At 38.7% G+C, this 11,255-nt stretch overlaps 1 pseudogene; it reads right to left on the reverse strand.

Moving 5' to 3' along the window:
- Positions 1-8,047: 8,047 nt before the first annotated feature.
- LOC118604583 lies at positions 8,048-8,166 on the reverse strand (annotated as a pseudogene).
- Between the last annotated feature and the right edge of the window lie 3,089 nt (positions 8,167-11,255).

Raw genomic sequence — 11,255 nt, forward strand, 5'->3', positions numbered from 1 at the left:
CCCATCATAGCAAAAACCAGGAAGATCTCAGACTGAAGAGAACAAAAGAAAACAACTGATAACAATACTGGAAACGGAGATGATAGAATTAATTATCTGACAAAAATTTTAAAGCAGCCATCACACACACACAAAAATTGTTTCACTGAGTGATTATAAAGATGTCTGAAACAAGTGGGAAAATAAAGTGAAACTGTCAGCAGAAACAGAAGATAAAACAAAGAGCCAAAGGGAAATTTTAGAATAAATAATTCAATAACCAAAATTTAAAAACTCAATGATAGACTGGATAGCAGAATGGAAGGGAAGAAAGACTAAGCGTGAGGATGGAACGATAGAAATTACCAATCTGAAAAAGAGAGGTAAAATAGACTAAAACAGAAAATGAACAGTTTCAGGAACTTGTGAGACTATAACAAAAAAAATATATAACACTCCGATGGTGGCATTACACCCAGAAGGTGAAGAGAGGAAGTGTGATGCTGAGAAACTTCACCAAGGGAGAAATGCAGGTGACACATGAACGTATTAAAACACGCGACATCATATGTCATTAAGGATTTGCGAATTGAAATGAGAATAAAATGACACTATACGAATGGCTAAAACAGAAACAAAACAACAACAGCAACAACAAAAAACACCTGACAATACCAAATGCTGGTGAGGATGTGACAAAACAGGAATTCTCGGTCACTGCTGGTGGGAACGCGCAATGGTACAGTCACTCTGGAAAACCGTTTGGCAGCTTCTTATAGGACTAAGCACGTAACCTCCATACGTCCCGACCCAAATGCACTCCTGGGCATTCACGTCAGAGAAATGAAAACTTACTTTACATAATTATAGGCACGTGACCTTTAATGGTAGCTTAATTCGTAATAGCCCCAAACTGGAAACGACCCAGACGTCTTCAACAGGTGAAGAGTTAAACAAATGTATGCATCTGTAACACAGGCTGCTACTCGAACAATAAAAAGGAACGAACTGTGGACACATAACAACAATTTCAATGAATCTCCAAAGAATTATGCTGAGATGAGAAAAACATTCCCAAGATCATATAGTGTCTTTATTTTTTTTTTAACGTTTATATGACATGATTGAAATAACAAAAATATAGAAACGAAGAAGAGATTAGTGGTTGGCAGTGAGTTAAGCAGGGCGTGGGAGTGGGAGGGAAATAGATGTGGCTATAAAGGACACTTGAGGGGTCCCGGGCTTCGTGTACAGGTCCCATGTCTTGACTGTATCAGTATCAATATTGTCACTGCAATAATGTACGATAGTTCTGCACATTGTCACAACAGTGGGAAGCCAAGGAAAGGTTCGTGATTTCTCACAATCATATACAAAGCTGTCTTACAAAGTAACAATTTAACTAAAAGCAGGCAAACAAAAAAAAAATTAGAAAATACGCAAGTTAAGCTCTTCTTGGGAATAGTAACTTGTCTGACATTGATTGTATGTGCATTCTTGCACTGCTGGGCAGCGTTCAGCAGTATGCACTTTATTATAAAGCCATAAAAACGTTGGGCGATCGATGCTGCTATGAAAACCCGGCTCCCCTCTTCCTGAACTATGGGGATATAAATTTGCAATCCTAAAATTGCATTAGCATGTGATTCTACAACTTAATAAAATGCACTTGTTCCAAAAATGAGGGAGAAATGTAATATTAAAAAAAGCAGCAATCAAGCAGAATTATTGCTGTATACATAAATATATTAGGGAGGGGGAAGCAACTTGATTTCTTTGTGTATAAATTAATTTTTCAAATGAACTAGAAAACTCACATTTGTATGAGACTGAGTAGCAAATGTTTACATAATCTTTCAATTTTACCATACCCAAGAAATATGGGAAAACAGTTTGTAGCTATGCTTTCTTTCTTTTTTTAAAATTTTATATTCTAATAAAATCTCTAGGTTAAAAAAAAAGCACACAGACATACAGAAAATGTGCCCTACAGAGTGGTTATTCCCCCGAAATGTTAAAGAAAAATTGCTTAATGATTCAAAGTAAATTCAGTATTTCAGTTTATTCTTTTAAACATATGAGAATTTAATTGTTGTTCTTAAATTTTTGCACAGTATCTGATTTGGAAGGGTTTTACTTAAATGTTAATGAGATTGGTAACAATTTTGGCTTCCTCACTTTAGTAAAAGGATTTGATTTTTTTCTTTCCCCAAATCATTACATAAATGACCCTGTGCGGCGGGATCGGATGGGCTAAAGGTGTGGGTGATACATAGTCTCATTTGAAGCACAGCGTTACTTGATAGTTTATAAATTATTTTTTTCTGGCAAAAATGTAGTGCTAACACATTCTCATCGATTATCCGCCCTTACCTTCTTATCTCAAGTTCTCCTCCACCACGCCCATAATAGTGAAAAAGCCTAAAATCTCCTCTCTGTGCCTCGGGGCTCATCGCAAATGAAACAAGTCCTCAGATCACACAGGCCCTGCAAGATGTTGCCACCACCGGGACCCTGGGTCCTAAATAGTCACCACTCTTCCCCCTCCCTTGTTCTGCTGCTGACGCAGATGCCACGTCGCTGTTCCTCAAGAACACTCGGCATGTTCCCCTCTCGGGACCTGGGCACGGACCTTCCTTCTGACCCGGATGCACTGCCCTTGACCACACGTGCCCTGTGCCTTCGTTTCATCGAAGCTCCTTCTCAAACGCTCTCTCATCAAAGCTGCTTTCTCTGTGCCCTGTTCCCCAACACTCCTCACCTCTGGTCCCGCTCCGTTCATTAAGAATGTTGATGTATCCTTAGGTAATTACGTTTGCTTTGTTCCCAGCATCGGAAGGTAAGCACTATGAGAACAAAATCTTTGTTTGTTTGTTTTTACCGTGCATCCCAAAGTCAAGAACAATGTAAGGCACACAGTAAGAGCTCAATAAATATCTGTTAAATGAATGAATGAATTAAATACAGCTACATACTATGATTTGGCTGATCTCATGAAAATAATTCTTAATTGACTTCAGACACCTTAAAAAAAGCATCAGTAACTCCCCCCGTTGAACACAGATTACATTTTAAACGCCCCAATAGGAAACTCCTGAACTTGTCATGCTTGTCACTCCCTAGCGGGGTGACCGATCACCCTAATTTGCTGAGGACCGAAGAATTTCATGGAACGCAGGACATTCATTCCTAAAAGTGAGGAAGTTCCGAGGAAACAAGAATGACGCGGTAACTCCGGTACCCACGCATCCTCCTCTTCCTCTTGGCTGTAAGCTCCCCTGTTCTCTCCTTCAGCCCGCAAGGCCCCAGTTTCCTCCAAGACCCAGCTCAAGCTCCCCACCCTCAGCCAAGTCTTCGTGGTCTCTGCCACACTCCCTGAGGTTTTCTCCGCTATATTCAACAGCTACTCTTATTAATTTAGTAAACATTGTTACATCTTAAAACATATTTGTCATTAGTATATATGTATGTACTATACCTATTATATGTATACACACACACACTCTGCCTCACCAGTGAAATTTGTTCTCAGAAAGTAGGAAACTACCCCTCATTTTTTTTTATATATATCTGACCGTCCGACACAGCGCTTGAAATGTAGTAAATATGCAGCAAATGTTTGTTAGTGTTGATGGATGGATTCTGTCTTTTGAAAGTAGACTACCTGGATAAATAATCACCCGGTAGGCTGCTTAGAGTGTGAAGTAGAGCTTAAAAACCCAGGACACGTGACCGTGACAGAGCCACAAAAGGAGGTTATTTTCATTCAAAATAAAAGACATGGAAAAAGTACAGACCCGGATCAAGATGTCCCCTTTGAAAGGATATCCGATCTTCCTGCTTTTGTTCTATCCTGAATAGTATGGATCCATATAATGTCCTTATAGATTAAGTCTACACTGGCATCTACACAATACCAAGCTACGTGATTAGCATGGGAAAAGGTAATGAATCATCGTGATGGCTTGTAAGACACCATATTCTAACATGTGGCAGCATCCTGACCAAACGAAGTTTTCACTTTTCATCTAGCTATTTTGGTGCTGTGTAGACACAGTCCAAGAACTAGAACAGTAGGAAAACTGCCACAGTTATGCTGAATTTTACTGGCTTAGCAACGAGGGGAAACTCGCGCATCGCTTGCCAGAAAAATAACTGGCTTTAGCTGGTGCTATTAGTCTCACGCTTTTTAGGAGAACTTAATTTAAAACAAAATTGTGGGCTTAATTCCCACCCTAATGTTTTGAGACCGCTGTAACAAGCAAATGTTCAAAGTGTTCTTTATGCAACCAAGTGGGCAAGTTTCTTGTTCGGGCTCCATCTATAACAAAAAGATTTTCATTTGGTGAGCAGTGATCCCTGAGTTAGCACAAGCAAACACATCAAGATGCATTCAGGCTTACGGCACAGACATCTCTGGGCAGTGAGGTCTAACCTGACAAAATAATCGCTATGGAAAAACAACTTACAAATCACACTTGCCACCGAAATAGAGGCTTGGTTTCCTAACTGGCTTCTCAGGGAAGCCCTAAAACAATATGAGGGATTGTTAATTGAGGTTTAGAGTTACTATCTTATGCCTGCACCTTAAGCATTAATTCTGGCTCGTTGCTATGCAGCATGTACCACTTCAAGACGAGGGATATTGGGATTCATCCCTTCGCTACTCGGAGTATCTAAAAGGCTATATTATATTTCAGGAAGTATAAACCTTTGACTTTTCAGTAACGGTGTTCCAGCCTTAATGTATGTTTCAACTCCATCAGAGACATGGTTTACTTGGATATGAGTATGTCAAGAAAACATAGAAGAGAAAATGCCTCCTAAAAGGAGGGAAATAATTTTTCAGAAACTGTACCATGGTTTCCTTCATTCATGTAAAACCTGAGCTTTTCATAGAAACAGTACCAGGTAACAGATGACATTCCTACCTCTACTGCTACTAGTTCTCCTATTGACAGAGCGCCTGTAATATTAAAATGCTCTACTTGATGCTTTATTTACTCACAATACGTAGTAACTGCTGTATGACTGTATCCTCCTCTCCAAGAGGTTGATGAGAAATGAAATTAATACACATAAAATAATACTCATTAACCTTTACTGAAGCTCAGCTCTTTCCAGACACTACTCCATTGCATACTGAAATATTAATTTCTCACTTTTATGAAAATGTTATAATAGGAGTAAGATTTTAACCTTTATACAAATGAGGAAGGTGAGTTTTAACATATTGCTAAGCCGCACCTGACTGCTGTCTAAGCCCTCCCCCTTCTCCAGGCTGCAGACCACCCACTGGACGTGGAAGCTGTGTGCAGAGAAAGTGATTAATGAGCACCCTTCGAATAAGATCCCGTCCTCCATGATGTAACGTAGAGGCCAGTCAACTTCTTGCCTTCCCTCCTTGTTATTGTAATGAGAACATTGATCACATCAGCTCTCCCCTTTAACACAATTTTAAGTGTAGAAAACGATACTGTGAAGTACAGGCACGATGGTGTCCAGCCGATCTCCAGACTTTATTCACCTCGCATCATTGATACTTTATACCCACTGAAGAGCCACAACCTCCCCCCACCCCATCTCTCTTCGCCCTGGCCCTGGCAACCACCATTCCGTCCTCTGCTTCTATGAGTTTGGCTACCTGAGATACTTCACCTAAGTGGAATCATACAGTATTTGTCCATCTACGATTGGCTTATTCCACTTAGTCGACTGTCCTCCAGGGTCATGTTAACAAGACCACAGATGACCAGTTTTACTGAGAGTGTCACGTGGTGGAATCAGACTAAACGAACAGTCCTTCTAAGTACATCCTGTGTCAAAGGAAACAGAAGCAAAGCCAAAGCAAGAGATGAATTTTCTGATGAATCTTGTCGATCCAGGGAACCGAGCTGGAATAAAGGGCTCACGAGGGGCCTTTTATGGTGTTAGACAGACTTGTTTTGTGAAGCCTGTGGCTCTTGTTTTATCACATGCTGTAATTTGGTTTAAAAACTGCATAGTCCAGGTTTATGTAATTGGATGCAAGCTACTGACTCAAATGACTGGAATGTCTCAATGGCCATTAGTAAAATCTTACTTGTTTTCATTTCCCACCCTCCAGATAGACAGTATAGGATTAGACGAAGAGAATGAATCAGCGCCCTTCCCTGACGGCATGGTCCCTTCATTCTTCCACGGCCTAATAAATAACATTCCTAGAAGTGAAACAAAGTTATATACAATTAAGGATGGTGATAAATATTTCTGAGAGTTACTGTGTATCATTTAGATCAAAAATAATTTGAGAAGCGAAGGTGTCATATTTTCTAAGGAAGAAAAACCAAACAAGGAAATAATGCTTTTGCGTTCCATAGAGTGGGGAGACAGCAAGTATTGGAATCAAGATATTCTCTTCTCAGCTAGTATTGGAATCAAGTTATCTCTTTCTTTCTCAATAAACAGTTTATAGCTTCTATTTTTAAATTGTAAAGAAATATTTGGTATATATTCAATAGAAAACTTTTTGTTTCGCTGATGGCAGAGAATTGGAGACTCAGAACGAACTCCCGTAGGTGGAAAGATGGGTCATCATCAAAGATGCTCTACTTATTCTCCCCGGCTCATTTTTAAGCTCTGCCAATTATAAACCCTGCGAATAACTTCACGTAAGCTTCTTCACCTTCCTATGCCTTTGTTTTCTCATCAGGAAAATGGTGTAATAATAACTACTTCACAGGGTTGTTGTGACAGTTAAATGAGTTAGTTATACATAGAGTACTTAGAATAGAAAAGGCACATAGTCGGTAACTTATTAAGGTGATGATGTAAAGAACTTGAACATACTTAATAATGTATAAATGGTTCATTTCAAAGTAAAAAGTATCGATGGAGAATATTTAATATTATGTTGTATTCTTCGTAACTTCAATTTTAAGCTCATGGGACAAATAAACTGCTAATCAGGATAAAGGAGGAGCAATGGAAAAAAAAGAGAGAGAGAGAGAGAGAAAGGGCAATGTGGAGGAACTTGAGTAGCTTGGAAAAGCTGCATGCCATAACAAATATCCTGAAGTTAGCACAGTGTCTGTGACATAGAGCATCCTTGCTTTTTTAAATTAAATTAAAGCCTGCTGCATTCAGCCCGTTCTAGCTACACTGCACCAAAAACGCTTTCTAATGTTCCATCTGTTTAAAAAAAAAAAAAAAAAGGAATCAGCTGCAAAACGTTCAGGCAATTAACAAGTCTGAAAGATCGTGTTCGTGCTGGGGTCTCCCAGCGTGGACGGTCCTGCCGGAGGACCCAGCGTCATTCGTCAGTGGCCATGGCCGTGGAGGTGGGTGGCTGCTGATAGTTTTGGCCCATTGGAACCGGCTTTGGATGACTGCCAGCCTGTGTGTAACAGTTTGAAATGTTTGAAACAATACAGTCTTTACAATGTTATAAAATACTAGGGTGGTTCGAAGGGGCTGCAGACTGGCTCGTGGCCAATAAAACCTCAGGACTCCAGTCAGCTGTAACCTGGAGTTTAATGCTGTCTGAGGTGTTCAAGGTCATCTCTCCACGACGTCCTGTAGGTTGGCCCAGTCCTTACAGAGCTGCCTGGTTGAGCTGCTGCTCCTCAATCAGCCCTGCTTGAAATCCCCGAGTCACTTTGCGTCCCTTGTGCCCTCTCTGAAAAATCGTTTTGAGAGTTAACTTTAAAAGTCTTACTTAGGAAAACTATTTTAAAAATCGAAGCTCCTTTCTGTTTCTCCTTATTTTAGTACTACACCCAATCACCCCTAATCCATCACCCTAAGGCAACCAGCTACATTAATGGTGTATTTCATCTGAGCTCTTCTTTCAGTGTATATTTTTACATATTTCTGATCATACTGAATATATAACTTGTAACCATATCTCCCAAACTTTATGTCAAAATTCTATTTCACATGAATATAGGTTATTTCTTAAGCACAATATTAATGGTACGATTTTTATTTTAATTTAATTAAAAATTTTTTTTAGGTGACGCAACCCTGGTTGCCCTCACAGATTGCAAAGACCTTGTCAGTTTACAATCCCTTATTTTTTTATTTTTTATGCCTACAGCAACTGGTCTTCCTAGGTGGTCTCCCATCCAAGTACTAACCGGGCCCGACCCTGCTTAGCTTCTGAGATTAGACGGGATCAGGCTTGTTCAGGGGAACATGGCTGTAGACACAATATTTTATCTTGTATTTATTCATGTTTGTATTGTGGAATGCTTATCATGTTCTTTCACCAAGAAGGTAAACAGTATTCTTATTTACATAAAGCTTTTATGCATTTAATATTATTTCCTTAGGATAAATTCCCAGATGTAAAATTAAAGGGCCAAGAGGGACGGACATTTTAGAGTTTTGACAAAAGTTCCCAAACGGCTTTCCGAAAAGATTTTTACCAACCCCCCTTAACTAACCACCTATCAGTAAAATATAAGAGAGTTCATTTCATTCCTTCATCATCAGCAATAGTTAATAGCTAGCATTTTTCTAAAGAAAGCAAATATGCTAATATTAAAAAGGACAAGTTGTCCTATTCCGAAAATGTGTATATTGCTTTGGGCTAGAGAAGCACTCAGTAGCATTACAGAGAAAGAGTCATGGAGCTACTTCATGAGTGATTAGTTTTTAATTTGTTCTCTAAGCAAGAAGTAATTCTTCTGAACAAAAGGGAATTTAATTCTGGGGTGTCACCACAGTAAGAAAAACACTGAGGACAGAGAGACTCTAAGAAAGGATGCTCCAGGTAGAAAAAAAAAAAAAAGACCTACAACTTTATGTGTCCTTGCACGGTAAGTCAAGCAGCTGGCTTGGAGAAACTGCGGATAAATGCAGAGTGCCTAATCAACAGAGTTGGAGGAAGTGTACAAGCAAAAAATTAAGAACGTTCTATGATTGCAACGGAGGCCTTGAATCAAGAAGAGGATGCTCCAGACATAACAGTAGAGGAAAAGGGAAGGATATAGGACATGAGGAAAAGGAACCCAGAAGAAACATCCAGAACAAATCCTATGACAGACATTTGTTCGCTTTCATGCAGTTTTAACAGCATGGCCAGCTTCTTAGAAAGAACCAATAACATCTACCCAAATAACTGTATGATAAAACTTGCACAGTCGCCATTCTAGAACGTTCTTTGATCAAGTCTCAAGTTAATAAATCTCTCTGCAATATCTTCATATACCTGGGTTACTGGGAATGTACCTTATGAATACAGTTTAGATTCTGCTACTTAGAAAAAGGAAAATTGATAAATACCTCCTCTTAAGAAGCATGGACTCATTTTGTCTGGGTGTTCTAGAATTATGTTTACTTCCCTGGCCATGGATCCCACTTCACCATCATTGGAGACTCAAGTTCTAGGAGGAAATTCCTTATGCTCACTCTCACTCTGTGTTTTCCTTCTGAAGGGCGTAGTACAGAGTCTTTTTAAGAACTTATCATACTAACTTCGGAGCTGAAATGCTTTTAAGACATACTCATGGGAAACCCCATGTATTTTAACGTTCGTATTTAATCTACTTTCCCGAAGCCTACAGTTCTTCTCTCATTACATCCAGTGATGTTTTCTATTTCCCATGTTGCTACCATCATCCGTGAGGTTTTTGTTTTTTGGTTTTTTTTTTTTAGCCTCTTGCTGATAAAATTGAAGTACAACAGTTTCTATCCATGATGCCTTCATTTTAAACAAAATATAATAAACAAGGAAAATCAAGACTATATCAGATATTCTGGTTTCGGCAAGACTAGACATTTTCCAGATGTTGAGTACTTAAAATCTCCCATCTGTAACACCGTGTGTCTCGATTTCAGTTCTGACGTCTGCTACTTAGCTGAGTACTTAAGCTCCATGTCCTTCAGCTGGCTCATCTCTAAAACAGAGATTAAAAATAATGCTTAAACTTATGGTATTGGGGGGCAGGGATTAAACGAGTTAATAGGTGGAGTGCTTAGATCATTGTCTACAGAGAAGCACACATTAGATATGAAATATTTTATTGCTTGTTATAAATAAACCCTCGGAGCACCTTCTTGTATTAATCTCAGTGCTCCTTCTTTGCTTTCAATCTCTTTCAAATATTTTTCATTGGATTTTCGATTTCCAGAAAGCTTTGTATAACTTCTTAGCCTTTCTTCTCTAGTAGATTGTTTTAATCTGAACCATGTACGCCATTCTGTTGTAAACAAAAATCCCAACCCACTAAGTCTCTTGACATCTGTGAGGCCATATATATAATTTCACGAGCTAAAATATCAAGTTTACTTTATTACCTAAATGCACCCATAAAAATAAAAGGAATCCAATATAAAAATCAGTAACTAATGAAATCAATACTTAATTCATTAAGTATTCCTTAATGAGTCTTCAAATTCTTGTTTCAGGTGAGATTAAAATTATATTTTAAAGTGCCTTTATATTTATAGTACAATACTAGGCAGTTTAAACTAACGCAAATGACTGTTTTCATGTCTTGCCTCTTACTTGCTAGCGTCCATCTATACCATAGATTAGATATGTTATTGCTGAGAGGAGTAAAAGCGCTTCTTTTAATTCAAATCTGTTGACGTTTCAACATTTTAATCACTCTGTCCATGTTTTCAATTCCTTTAAAAACAATTCTACCGTAATTAAGCAAAACAGTAGACTGATGACTGATTGCAAAGAAGCTGTGTCAAAAATAAACAGGGCTTTGAACTCAATAAGCCTTCCTTTTCCCAAACTTTTCTGTGTATATATAAACACACCCCATGTCCCCAGGTCCTCTCTGTATTTCACACACTTAAATTATTCTCAATTAGGTATTTCTCTACTTGCCTTTTTTTTTTCTTTTAAAAAAAGCATCCCCAGATGTTTCACTATCTTCACTCACTGCTCTGTCTACAAGTGCCCTGCTCTGCCAAGCCTGTCTTGGAGATTTTACGTTTACAGCAAACTGACTCAGTACACACTCTGAAAACTCTGGTGAACAGCTCAGCCCAGTGCTGGTCTTGATGCCTGGCCAACAGGCTCAAACAACAGACATAAAAGCTAAATCTGTACTTCCATTCAGTTACGAGGTTGCCAAGTTAGTTTTCCTGATACTGTACCTACAGTATATCCATCTCGCAATGTCTCAGACTCACTTCATTAACTTTGTGACATCAGCCTCTGATGTTATGAACTCAATTTTGCTAATATAAATGATACAGTACATATAGAAATTTAAGAGGTTGTAACATTAGAAGTCTCTTCAAGATTCCCATAACAGTTAAAGAACAAGGAACCC

Source organism: Rousettus aegyptiacus, unplaced genomic scaffold (assembly GCF_014176215.1).
Source record: "Rousettus aegyptiacus isolate mRouAeg1 unplaced genomic scaffold, mRouAeg1.p scaffold_m13_p_6, whole genome shotgun sequence".
NCBI classification, from domain to species: Eukaryota; Metazoa; Chordata; class Mammalia; order Chiroptera; family Pteropodidae; genus Rousettus; species Rousettus aegyptiacus.